Source organism: Buteo buteo, chromosome 18, assembly GCF_964188355.1.
Source record: "Buteo buteo chromosome 18, bButBut1.hap1.1, whole genome shotgun sequence".
Lineage (NCBI taxonomy): Eukaryota > Metazoa > Chordata > Aves > Accipitriformes > Accipitridae > Buteo > Buteo buteo.
The window spans coordinates 18,304,344-18,318,014 of NC_134188.1; the positions used below are offsets into that span (position 1 = coordinate 18,304,344).

Sequence of the window (13,671 nt, forward strand, 5' to 3'; positions counted from 1 at the left end):
AAGCCCAGCGGTGCCGGCAGTGCGGGCAAGCACCTTATGTTTGATGTGATGAAGGAGAAGGAGCCCAGGGAAGATGCAAAGGGGCAGGTGATGTGGTCAAAGGGACACGTGAGAAAAGTGATCTCTCAGTGGCAGGCAAAGCTGTGTAGAGGGACAGGAGAGGCTACAGGCGATAGGCTGTACGGACACGGTTTGCAAGGCATACCAGGAATAAAGTGTGTCAGGGAAAAGAGATGGAAGACAGAGAGACTGGAGAGAGGGCAGAGCAAGAAAAGAGGTAAGGATCCAGAAAATGGTGAGGAAAAGGAAGATATTGGGCAAAAATTAAAGCTGAGGGGGATCTGGATTCCTTAAAAACGGGAGTACTAACGAAAGGTTAAGAAGGAAAATGAATGGGAATAGGTGTGAGGAAATCCAGGATCAAGTGAGGAGTTGAGAGCCAGCTGAGGAAAGCTGTCTCCTTCTGTGATAACAAAATGAGGAGAAAACATGAGGAGGAGGAGGGAGACAGGAGAATGAAAGGAGGTTTTCATCCACCTTCACTGACATAACGTGGATAACCAGTCCTCCTCTTCCTCAAGGCTCTCAAGCACCAAAACCAATGTCTCAAAGGAAAAATACCTCCCTGAAAAACAAACCTGAAAAACATGCCAGCATTCAAACCCTTTAGCCACAAAGAAGCTGCTGGGCTTGTTTGCATGCTTTCCCACACTGTGCCTCCAGCCCTGTCTCTCTGTTCACACGGCTGACACTGGATTTGCTACAAATAGCAAATCTTTCTCCTCGCATGCCTGACCCCTCTAGTCTAGTCTTTCAAAACATTCTTGACTCCAAATATTTTTCCAGGCCGGATCTCCTGTCTCCTACCACAACCTCTAGGCAGGATGACAGTGCTGTATGTGACTGTCCCATTCTTCTGAGAAGGAAAGGAAGAAGAACTTGTCTCTAAGGGCAAGCAGTCCCACTGGAGAGACACCACCTGATTCAGTGGAGATACCAAAGATTGGACTTGGAGCATGGCAGTGCCAGCAGACACGCTATGGCATGTCAGAGAGCACATCTGCCTCCTCACTGTCTCATGGGGAAAGAGTCTCTTTATAAAATTAGCTGAAAAACTTGGTCTGGGAAAGGAGCCCAGTGCTGAGCTAGGAAGAAAAGCAAGAGTGAAACAATTTTCCTGCTAAAACTAAGAGATTCAAGGGCCGGGAGGGCAGAAGGACAATAAACTCTTCAGAGAAGAGCTTAGCAACATGCTGTTGATTCCCCCTTTGAAACAGGTCTTGATGCCAGTTTCTGCTGCCTACTTGTCAGGTGTTTATACAGGCATCTTCATGCCTTCCTGTCGCGGATGAGTGATTTAGGATCCTTAAAGAATCTGTAAAGTGAAACTTAACAGAGTTCAATGGCAAGGTTCATTCTATTACTTACTACATGGGAGAAATATACAAAGGAAAATCGAGTTAGAATTGATTTAGGATGATTTGCACGGAGATCAGAGATGCAAAAAGGTAAGGGACACCCTCCTGTTGACTCACAAGGTTCAGAATGGACCCCCTTGCATTCTAAACTCCTGATGGAGCTTAGGTGTGGCTAGATCCAAACTTCATCTCAGACCTGGTCATCGGTTTATGGCTAAGAGATTCAAAGGGTAAGGAAAACCTCCCATTGAGTTATGAGGTTCAGAAAGTACCCCCTTCCTTTCTAAACTCCTCAGAGAGGAGTCTAGGTGTGGCCAGATCCAATCTTAGTCCCAGACGTGGTCAATGGTTTATGGCTAAGGGAATTATGTGTGCACAATCAATCCTTTATATCACTTAGTTGGGATTTCAAAGTTTAGCATGCTATCAACCACTTACTGCTCTGTCCAGGCATCCGGTGTTAGTTCACTCCGAAGTTCGAACCCTCGGTTTCCTGAAACAGACTCTCAGGCATCGAGTCTTATAAAAAGAAATAATTTAATAGAGTGGTACAGCAGCAGGGTCAGCTCCAGCAGGGTGCCTCTGGGGAGGGACTAGCCCAAGCAAAAAAATCCCTGGGCAATTATACCCTTACAGACTATTCACCTGCCCCTCACGCACTCTTCACACTCTCTTCACGCACCTTCCACACACCCTTTGGTCCAGTAGTGATTCCGGCTGGACACCTTCTGACTCCTTATTGGATTCCTTCACTGTCTCCAGATGGGCCGTTCGTCATCTTGTTGAGTTGCAGGTGCTGTTGGTGGTTGTAGCCTTGAAGCCTCCTTATCTCATGATTTACGCTGGCTCTGGAGACCCCTGTTTTGACTAAGTAGGTACATGTTCAGTAAATCTAAGTGAAAGTTTACAGCTTGTGACCTAAGGCTTCAGCAAACCTAGCTACTCGTGCTAGGTAAGTAAAGCTAAGCAAACAGCGTATTAAAACACACAACGTTATAACTAAGTGATTAATTCTATTTAAAACTTATTTAAGCTAAATGACTAATATCTCTTAACATGGAGAGGCTTCCCTGCTTAAGGGGAGAGTTGCCTGGTGTGCAGCAGTTGCTGTCCAGGGAGAACTCGAATTGGGCTCATCCAGCGATCTGTCCTTGGTAAAAGATCTCGTTGCTGGAGATCACTGCCATGCAGCCACGCTGCCTAGCAGAGAGAGCTCAAAGAAGGCTCACTTCGGCTGCCATATTTATGGGATAAAGTGGTTGGCTCGTAGTCAAATTGCATACAATGGGAGAGGTATGCACCAGACTCTTTGTACCCACAACTTTCACTGTGTCGCTCTGCTCCTTCAGGGGTCTCCTAGAGGAGTTCTTGGCCCACCTACGGCTCAGACCTTTACCTCCTTTGGAGTCTGTACCAAACTGCTGCTCATTTGGTTAGGGGGAATCGAGCGCATATATCACACTTCCCCATGGTGCCCGTCGTGCTGGTGAGGAATGGCCCACCACCGATGGTACTGCTTCATTGCTCACCTTCTGCCATGATGCTCCCAAACAAGGGTGAGCCAGCAAGAGGCTACGAACCACCTCAAACTGCTAGGGATACTGATCTGGCTACTCTCCTTCCTTACTTGCCTTTCCTCCTGGCCACACTCATGGTTTCTGTCCACAGCAGCCAGTGGATGTCTCAAAGTGGTGTCACAGCTGAAATCAGAAGAGAAAAAGATGGAGAGGTTTAAGACATAAAATGATGGAGGAGGTTGTCTGCAGTGTACAGTCAGAGGAAGAGGGTGATGAATGGCAATGGTGAAGCACCCAAACATACTGCTTTCTGGGTGATAACACTGTTATGACAGGGATCAGTTCTGGTCTTGTACAAAAACTTGCACAGTGGGAGTCTGGCAGGGACCTTGTAAACCATGAAGTACAAATGCATTGCATAAATACTGAATTAAATTAATAAAATCCAGAGGCTACATCCTTTGGGACTTTATCATAGGCTTCAAACTCAAGAGATCACTGTTAATATTCAGGCTATTAGAAACAAGCACAATGACAGCAGGAGTAAAATAGATTTAGAATAGCGGTACAAGGCAATGTTTTTAATAGTGCAAATGATTAACTATTGGAATGAGTTCTTTAGAGATGTGCTGAAAGCTCCAACACTTTCATTCTTTAAATCAAGAGATGCTTTTTAACACAATAACAACTATGATAAAAGAATTGATGCTTCAAATGTAATGGCCTTTGTTTTACAGATAGTCAGTTGGTCAGAGCCACCTGTTTTGGAGAGGAAAGTTACCCACTTGCATGCTTTTCTTCTAGGTATTATTACTGACTTCTTTTTATTTGTTTGTTATATTTTATGTTTCCAAAAGTGCATTGCAGTTCAGTCAATGCTGAGAGCTCACCGTGCTACGTGCTACCTGAAAACAAGGTGTGAGACAGCTCCTGACAGTCTGCATTGACAGGAGACTGATGGGTGGGAGCAAAATTAGAGGTACAGACTTGTTAGGCTTGCATCATCTCAGAAGAAGGAATGAGAAAGCCATAATCCTTGAGAAAGCTAAACCTGCTGGCAGGATCCAGAAGCTTTAATCAAGAGGCAAGATAGCAGCCGCACCCAGGACTGCCTGTCTCCAGTAACACCACTGTGTTTTGGAACCAAGGAGTGGAAGGAGTGAGATGTTCTGCATTAAGGGTTTGGCCAGACCCATTAGATGGAGGTGACGTTCCAACCATGCCCGCCGGCTCCGACGCCCTCCGTGCGGCTCAGATTGGCAGTGGAGATGCACACATGGAGCCCAGTCATCCCAACAGCCAAAGCAGAGAAGCAGGCACTGCAAGGGTGTGACTTCCATCACCTTATGTGGTCAGGCGAGGCTGAGATGGCATCCTCCAGATGTGCCTTTGTCTCCGCACCGGCTGTAAAGTGAGCCCAGGATGTCCACAGCTGGTCAAACAAGCCTTGGGCAGGACCTAAAGTACTTCTGCCACCACAGGGCTCCTTTCAGGCCTTGGCCTTGCTACTGAAATACATACTGTAACTGCTGCTAGGTGTAAACATAATATATTTTCCACATATGTGGCTTCTTGGCCAGTACTGCCTGGGGAAAGATTCAGATGTGAATAACACAATCACCAGTCCTAGGATTCTGCCACTGCCATGAGTATAGGGCACAGCTTCTGCCCTTAGAGTTCACACAATAGCATCGGTGTACGACAGCCAGGACAAAGTATTTCCTCTGAAAAACCAAACGCAGCAGTGCTTTTAGTCACACTAACTGACAGCAGGGTGGGAGGAAGTACTGGCCTTAAATTAGTGCTTTAAATAAATAGGTGCCTGGTTGGGACTGCAGGTTAAATTACAATATTGCAAAACCCAAAGCCTCTGGAGAGCAGACCTAGGAGCCTACTCATTTCAAAAACAGCTCAGAAGAAGAGAAGAACTGGACTTTGCAGCATCTTTGCTGGGATCTGCTGCATAAATGTCTGACTTGACTGTCTTGGGAGATGGCACTAACTTGTCTGTGGCTGTGTAACACTTGTCATATATCAGGCTGAGGAGCAGCCAGTCCCCAAACACATGGTTCATCAGATGATATTCAGGGTGCACTCAGCTTCAGTGCTGTCGTGTCTCATATCTAGGTCTCCTTCCACTCAGTAAAACTCAAGATGTCAGGGTAGGCATTATGGCTCCCTGGAGGATGCAGCAGAACGGAAATCACAGAAGCCAGCACATTACACAGGGACTCTCTTAAGCTAGACAGTGACTAGTGACAAAATACAAGGCTTTGGCACTGCTTTGCAAAGAGAATTAAAAGTTTGCATATCCTCAAGATCTGTAGCCATGAATCCTCTCCCAGCTGCAGGCACTCAAGGAAAGGTAACTTTGTTCTCTCTCTCTTAAGCTCAGTATCAGCACCTAGGAGATAGAGGTTTTAGTCTTACCTCCATTGGGATGCAGCAAAGGTGTGGGGTCAACTGTCTCACTCCAGTAAGAGTGCTCCAGTCACTGTCCTGCTGCCCTGGGCTGCTTGCTATTGGACTTTGCACAAATAGTCACCTATTCACAATGTCAGAATGTGAAACACCATCTGCCCTTTAGTTCTGTAGTGAAAGCATGAGAGCAAGAGAGTCACAGTCCAGCCTGGACCATGCTGCTTACAGTCCCTCTGAGCAGCAGCTCCTGTGCCCATGCCACGACACAGTGCTCTCAGTCTCCTCCATGCAGCACCCAAATGAACCAGAACTCCCTGGAGAGCACCCCAGCCCTCTACCCTTCCTCCAGCACAAAGCCACTCCACATATTTCTAACTGAACATACTTATACCTGATGGGGAGTGCTTTGAAGCCTACCTAGCACAGACTATAGAGCTCATAGCTGGTAAAGACAGCAGGAGTTGGAGTTGTTGGAGTAGGCAGGCTCCAACACAATGAAAACTTGAAGGGGGTAGAGATGTGAACAGTGCAGAAAGCATATTCATCGCAGGCCAAACATTCTTGTGTAAGCCCTACCCCCACAGGCACCAGCTCTATGGGTGCTTCCCTCCACAGCTGCTCATTGAACTGTTGTGCTGTGGTGGGACTCCCCACCAGTGGGATGCAGCACCTTGCACAGGACCGGGACTCCTCCTCCTACTCCTGCTTAAAATTGTACCTGCAAGGATGGCAAGGCAAAGTTACTAAGGCACGCTAAGGTAGTACTCGATAGGAGCAATGAATTCAAGCTGCTTCATGCGCGTGTTTTTGCAGGGACAGACATGAGATGTGGCTGCTTGCACCATGCTCATGGCAAGTGACAGGCAAAGGAGAACAGGAAAGGGAGGGAGGGGAATGCAAAGTTTGGTTTCAGTTACTAATCCTCAGCAGCAATGTTACAGAAACAGGCAGAGTCTTGCCAAGACGAGGCACGTCTGCAGACACGTTTGCAGCACACACCTCGCTGTGCCCTGAGTCTGCAGGGGAGCATGCAACGCCCTGTTCAACAGGGCTCCTGCTTCTGCAGGTAGGGCTTTGCTTACACCCACCGTGGAGCTCCATGTTCAGCTGAAGGAACTGGCCACCACAAATCCTGAACCAACCAACTCTGCTAACTGGGTTTTGATACTCCTAACGAGCACTAAACATTTAAACTTCAGCTGAACACCTTCTGCCCCTCTGCCCAAACCCCAAGACACGGATCAAAACCCAGGAAGGGAACAAATTTTGCCAGGCTTATCTCATCCAGGACGGGCTTCAGTCACAGTTACTGATCTTGTAGTAGAAGCCTGCCTCATCCCCAGTCTGTGTCCCACAGCAGAACTCAGTGTACATGTCTAGCTCAAATAGAGGTGATGGTTCTGATGGTAAAATTACACAGCAAAGCCCTGTGGGCTTTGTAATACAGGACATCAAATTTCATAGCCTGCTTTTACATGGGATATTGCGTCTATGGACCGCAGAGCAAAAGCCTTTGGTCCATTATCCATGCTTTTATAAAGAAGGAAATGCAAGGGACTTGGGGAGGGGGGGGTACTTTTTCAAGGTCCCCAGGCTAGGACAGTGCTGGGAAGAAAATACCAGTTTCCTGAGCACCAGCCCTCTGCATTGACACAGCCCCACATAAGCAAAAGTCTCCTTCAAGACCTCAGCAGCTAAATACCTTGAATTTGCAATCAAGAGCTAAGGGAAAATCAACCTGGTTGATCAACTTGTAGGTCAAGAGTTCATTGTTTTCCAAGCTGTTGTTCTTTGTTTTCATCTGAATCAGAGTAAACTCGCTTCCGCCCACATCTGAAAGAAACAATGCAAGTGGTTAAAACTCTTCCAAAGCCAGAATTGCCTTGCTACTGGGTGAACCCTTTGCAGAGTGTGCTAGTTCAGTAACTAAAGGATAACTAAGGATAACTAAAGGTTATCACAGTGGTTAAGAGAACTCACTGCTGGCTGATACCAACTAGAATCCTCTTAGGTAGGAAAACACAACACATTCATATGGCATCTTTGCAAGAGGTGGGGTCTGATCCTATGACTGACTTTCTTTTCAGTTGAGCTTGAGGACTGCACTGGCGAGATGTTACTGGAGAGGAAACTCGGTTGGGTTTTAACTTGGTCAGGATGACACTTAGCTGTTTTACTCTTCCTATAAACCCTTCTTTGTATTCCTTGTTTGGAGACTCGAGATAAGTTACGAGAGTCTGTGTTTTCATCGTGGCTGCTCTATTCCTCACAGCCTGATTTACAAAACATACTTAGCTGCATCGTGAAGCTTTCAGTAACAGAAATTTTAAATCCAGAAGGATCTCATCTAACCTGACTTCATCTTTAGAACAAAACTACTTATATTGTTTTACCTCGTAACCTTAACATCTTCTACCTGCCTTTGTAATATACTAATGTAATACAGGGCAGGATTCTCTGAGATTGCCCAAGATGAGTGAGTGAATCACATCCCAGATGAACCTGTCACTGTCCACTGAACAGAAAAGGAGCCTTAAAGATTTGCCTAGACTAGATACTTCACTTACCTGGAGCCCTGTGAGAGTAATCCTAAAGTGAAGGGAGAACAGCACATAAATTGAGGATTGACTCAGGCAGAAAATATTGATAAAGAGCTAAAACAGAGAAAAAACTTGTAGAGAAATATGGGTACCAGATCCTGATGCTACTGCTAAAAGTTACAGCTGCAGCTGGCTCTTACATAGACAAATGCATCTCCACTCCATCCCACCCAGTAAGCTCACTTGTGGAATACTTCACAGGTGTCTTTGTTCCACATCTACATGGAGAAGACAGAGGGAAAACAAGCAAGTCCAAAGCCAGAGCCACTGTGGTGTGTGGACGACTGGCTCTTCCTTCCATGTAATGCCAGCTTTTCAGAGTCTGGGCACTGTGCTACTGAGACTCCTCCCAGCCAGACTGAGTCATCGTCAGCCAGCATTAAGAAAAGGATAAAATTAGCTTAGCTATTAGTAGAAATGTTTGGCTAATAAATAAAACAGTGGGACATTTTTGCTTAACAGTGAATGCAACCATAGACAGAGGTATGTCCTGGCTGCTTGCCTGGATGTAAATACTGCATGGCTAAAATTATTTGCTTTGTCCAAGCTCAAAAAAAAAAATAGATGCAGTAGAAACAAGAGAGCCTCCATGGAGCTGCGTGTGCATCCAAGACTGTGAGGCCAGAAAGCATGAGCTGTGTGCGTCTCGCAGTGTCACTCATTCCTCCAGCACCCTCCCTCCCCAAGTCCCCAAGTGCCTTTCGGTTGACATCACGTCTCACGTTGAAAGAGCACTGGGATCTCAGCAGAGAGCTGTGTGCATGGGGAAGCAGACAGAGGAAGACACAGTAAATAGAACATGCATTCAAAACCAGTATGTTGGATCTGCAGCACTGGTCCAGCCTGTTTAATGGCTGGCAAAGGAACCGCAGTCTGCGGTGTTTGATGAAGGTCATCACTGCCTCGGGCAGGATCCAGGTCTTCTCACCCTGTGCCTTTTTTTGCAGGGAATTCCTGCTGACTCCCAGGATTTTCCTTCCATTGTGAATAGGTTACAAGGTTTCTCCCTTGCTGCAAAGCAGGAGTTCACACCCACTAAATCCACCTGGGACCAGAGCACTGAAGGCATAAAGGGAGACAGCAGTCAGGGGGTTGGAATGGAGCATAGAAGCAGAAAGTTGGAGAAACGGTGCGGTGGGAGGTGGCAGGGAAGAGGTTAAAGCCAGGACGACTTTGTGAGCATGGAGAAGCAGCCGCACAAGGTTTTTACTGCCCCATGGCAGCAGGGAGGGTGTGACGGAGAGCTAAACAGTGCAGGATGGCCTCATCGGAAAGCAGCCCCCGCTGACTCACTGGCTGAGTCACAGCCTTGCCCAGCCTCTCTTCTTTTCCCAATCAAGGAAACAGCAACTTCCCACAAACTTCTTTTAAGGTTGCCATTCGGATGCTGAGCATTCCTGCACCAAGCCTCTACTCTTGACAATCCCCTGTGGCCTTCTCTGCCCATAACCCAGTGGGAGGCACAATCCTTCAAACAACACGGTGTCCCAAGGGAGGAAATGTGCTGCGGCCTCTCCTAAGCAGAAATGGGATTTACTGCTGCTCGGCCCATGCGAGCTGTGCCCCGGACAGCAAAAGACAGGCTTTTACAGGAAGGGAGGTAAGAGGAAAATTCAAGCTGGGAGATTTCCATTCTGGCACTGAACCTCTGCCCTGCTGGGGGAAAATGCTCATGTTCATGGTACCAAGCTGCTTTGAAAGAGGAGATTGCATGCTCTGATGCTGTACTTTAAGACTGGGCAGAAGATAGCCCCACTGTCTACAGTGGGAGACACAAAAATTCAGGAAAGAAAATTGTCTTGACTAAATTCCCATCTGGATTCAGAAAAAATCAGTGAAAAGCAACAATTAAAAGCAATGTTACATATGGAAGAAAGGAGAACCAGATAGCAAAGAGGATAAATGAGAAGCTTTAAAAAACAAAAAAAATGACATAGGAAATGGGGAAAAAATCACTGCATTGACAAGGCTAAGACAGAGTTTTTAAAGTCCTTTAGGAACGTAAGAAATCTTCATAACGCTACAGGCCAAGAAGTAGTTGAGGAAAACATTAACAAGGTTCCAAACAGGCACAAGGTTTTAAAAATGTTTTTGTTCTCTTTCAGGACGCAATGTCTTTTTCAGCCTTGAAATAAGCTCAGAGAAGGACCAGCACTTACGGGAGACCTGCATCCTAGAGCACTGAGATAACTAAAGAATGTTGGCCTCGTGGTGTGATCCACAAACAAATACAAAACTGCACTGAGAATATGTACAGGTACTATAAAGAATTCGGGATGGTAACTAAGAGGCCACACCAGTGACACCAGCAAGGGATTTCTTTTCAAGACAGATGCCTTTAACGCAGCCAAACAGGTTTATTCATCTAAGCTCAAAGTCTACAGGGAATTGTCTAATCCAGAAAGCAACAACCCTGATAAGGATTCAAGAGACACCACAGACACACATTTGGACTCAAACACCCGGTGTAGTGGTGTGGGTAAAAGTGGCTAAAAAGGCCAGTGGGATTCTCAGATAAACAACCATGTAGAAAGCTGGAGGAGGAAAGTGATTTTATCTTTCTAGTTCACATTAGTGGAGCTGATGCTGAAACAGTTCTTATATTTTTGATGTTGATAAACCAGTTAGAGAGCAAGAAAAAGCCCTCAAATAATTGGTGGGAGGAAGAAAACAATTCTAAGAGACTAGAAGAGCCCAATCTGCTTACCTTATCCAAAGGCAGTTGCAAGACTAGACTACAAAGTATAAATACCTGGTGAGAAAACAGGCTTTTAAAATTACCAAAGAAAGGCACAACAGGCACCCGTGGTTGGAAATAAAGCCAACTGAAATTAAAAATAAGGTGCAGTTTTAAACTGTGAGGATAATTAATCACTGGAGGAAATGATCAAGGGAGGTGGTGACTTCTCCTGCTTTTCATGTTTTCCACGCAGTACACAATACCTTTCTAAGGGCTGCCACAGCCAAATTGCTCAGCAGAGGAATAACTGAGAGTGCATCCTTGGTGCCAATTACTGTGTGAAAAGAGATCCAAGGCTTAACCTGCCACAGGAAGAAAGAAGTCTTCAGCCTTGAGCTGTTTTGTGATTAGAGCAGCCATGGGAAGGGGGGAGACCTGGGGTTTTGTTATTGTCTGCTTGTTTACATTATCTGATGACATTTTAATGCATAAACTCCAGGAATTCCCACTTGCTGCCTGCACCATTGAACTTGACTAGTGCTCCCTTCTACATACATGCTCTCTTTTTTAATGAATCTTTAATTCCTTCCCTTATGCTCAGCTAGTCAGCTTCAAAAACACGGGGAGAGCATCCCTAAATATCAAAGCAGCCTAGAGCTGCCTGACTGATGGGGCAAAGATTCTTCACATGCGGGGTCAGCCCTGCTGGGAAAGGACTATAGGATGTGCCCTGGAGGGGCTGAGAGGCTGATAGTGATATCCATGAATCTGGACATGCTCTGAGAATAATTACTGGTTGAAAGCTCTCTGAGCACTTGAGTTGGGGGATATAGCTATCAGGCCCCAGTGAGAGCCTGATGCTAAACTTCTCAGACCCAAGCTAAGTCCAAACAAGTTCAAAACTGGGTAAAACTCTGTATGTTTAGAGATCTTTAAATCCCGAAGTTGTGGACCTGTGAAGGTTAGATGCCTCTGCAACGACATAAAGTAGGGAATTTCAGGAGTCTGGACCCAGGCACCTCTGCTCCACCAGTGTCCTTCTTTAGTGCCCAAGGCTTCTAAGGAAACCAAACCCTCGACCACAAAAAGTGTCTGTAGCTATTTGTACTTCACATTGATACAGGCAAGTTGGGGGAAGGGAAGCACTTTGGGGAACAATTTTGTCCACAAACACTAAGCCATTCCTTTCCTGTTTGAAGAATCATTGTGTCTGTTCAGAGCAGGGACTGTGCCAGTTTTTTAGCTCTCATCTTCAAGTAATCCCACACACAGGGAATGCTTGCCATTTACTCTAACCCAACAGCAGAAGTCTCTTCAGTTCTTGAGGTCTTTAATCACAACTTGATACCTTCTGCCAAACGGATATTACAACTGAACAGTAGGCACTGCCTTCAGAACAGGTTACTGAACAAAACCCCAACATTCTGCTGCACCACGACAGTCAAATTAGCATAATTTGCTGATTTAAAGTCCACAGATTTATAATCTATGAATAACACCCACCATCATAGGATGTTGCGCTGATTTCAGGCTGCCGTGATCTGTAGCCCAACACTACTCAATTCCCGACCAACCAGCTGGAAAGCCAGACTCCTCTGCGAGGTTTGATCTTGAGTCTGAACTGCCTGTAGTGAAAGAAATCATAAACCCATTTCACAGGGTGCGGACTGAGGCTTGCAGGTAAGAAAATGCAAGGGTGGATACTTGGTTCCTGACAGGTATAGCTCTTAGGAAATGACACAGTAATTATTGTTACTATTTACCTGACTTCTGAGTGAAGCTTCACATTTATGACAAGTTAGTTAAAATAACTGGTTTCTTTGTATACCAAGGGCCCACTTCTTCCAAGTGCTTTCTCTGTTGGCTCACTGACCTAAAGGGTGAAATTTACATTGTTGCTGTAGCTCTCTGGCTAGCAATATCTTTGGGGACCTCTTGTGGGCTCTCTTCTAAATTGCATGTTGGGTGAAGAGCGCTCAGGAAAATGTTTCCGTGTTAATTGGTAGATACATCAAAGAGCCTTTCACTTCACATGCCTGCATGTGGATTCGCAGAAGTTTGATAATAAGATGCATCTAAAAGCAAGATAAAGCACAGGAAAGAAACTGCATTTTAAGAGGGGGAATTTAATCCCCGAGTGATGCTCCTTAAATGCGTTGGTTTCTTTACAGAGACAGCAGTGAATATACACCATGTAAAGGAGTTCTTTGTAAGGGGGGTGGGGGGAGCTTGCTGACTGACCGTCGAGCTTGGGCTGATGTTGCTAATACACACCTCTGAGCAAAGAGAATGACTGAGGTATTCCCTCTTCCTCCCTCTGCCATTGTTTCTATCCCTCCCCACCATCCCTACAAGGATCCCAACCCTGTCTCCTTAACCCCTTCCCTCTTCCACGGCCGTTCCCTCATCCCTCCTCGCATCAACACCCAGGGCAAGCGCTTTGAAGCCACAAAGTGCTCTTTCACATAACTAATACACCGCCCTTTTCCAAGCCTCCTACATCAAGCAAGCAGCCTCTGGGCAGACACCTCTGAGATAGGCAACTCGCAAGTCTAATCAAGACCTAATTGATGAGAGAAGACCTGCCAGTGGCTCACAGCAGCAGGTTACAGTTAGGGCTGCACTATGCCCTCAGACCCCTCACCCTACACCTAACTGTCCCCTGGCCTTCCCCCAGGGCCTGCCCGGTCCCCACGCACCGGCCAGAGTCCTGCGGCCCGCAAGCCGCCCAAGGGAGGCCTTGACCAGGCAGGGCCTGGGCAGGACCCGCGGCCTGGTAGCACCTCTGGCCAAGGCCCTCTTCCAGGCCAAGGCCCTCTTCCAGGCCAAGGCCGAGCCCGCAGGACGGGCGCCCCGAGCTCCCTGTCCCGAGCCGGGCTCGCCCGACCCCGGTCCGAGGGGAAGGAGGGCCCGAGGAAGCCGCCATGGCTACGCAGGCAGCAGCGCTGCCGCACCGCCCGCTTCCGCCTCGGTAGCCGTCATGGCGGACACGCTCGCCTCCCTCACGTGACCGCCCCGCCAGCCCTCTCTATGGT

The 13,671-nt window shown here is 46.8% G+C and overlaps 1 long non-coding RNA gene across 2 annotated transcripts; it reads right to left on the reverse strand.

Annotated features, from left to right (window-relative positions):
- Positions 1-1,999: 1,999 nt before the first annotated feature.
- On the reverse strand, positions 2,000-13,663 carry LOC142041350 (uncharacterized). 2 transcript variants are annotated; one of them, XR_012653433.1, is made up of 5 exons: positions 13,336-13,663; positions 12,140-12,261; positions 7,059-7,189; positions 3,050-3,118; positions 2,000-2,285 (listed from the first exon to the last, which is right to left on the reverse strand). It is a non-coding gene; the product is annotated as an uncharacterized LOC142041350 (long non-coding RNA). The 2 variants fall into 2 exon arrangements; XR_012653432.1 differs by lacking the exon at positions 2,000-2,285 and having other exon boundaries at positions 2,758-3,118.
- Positions 13,664-13,671: the final 8 nt, after the last annotated feature.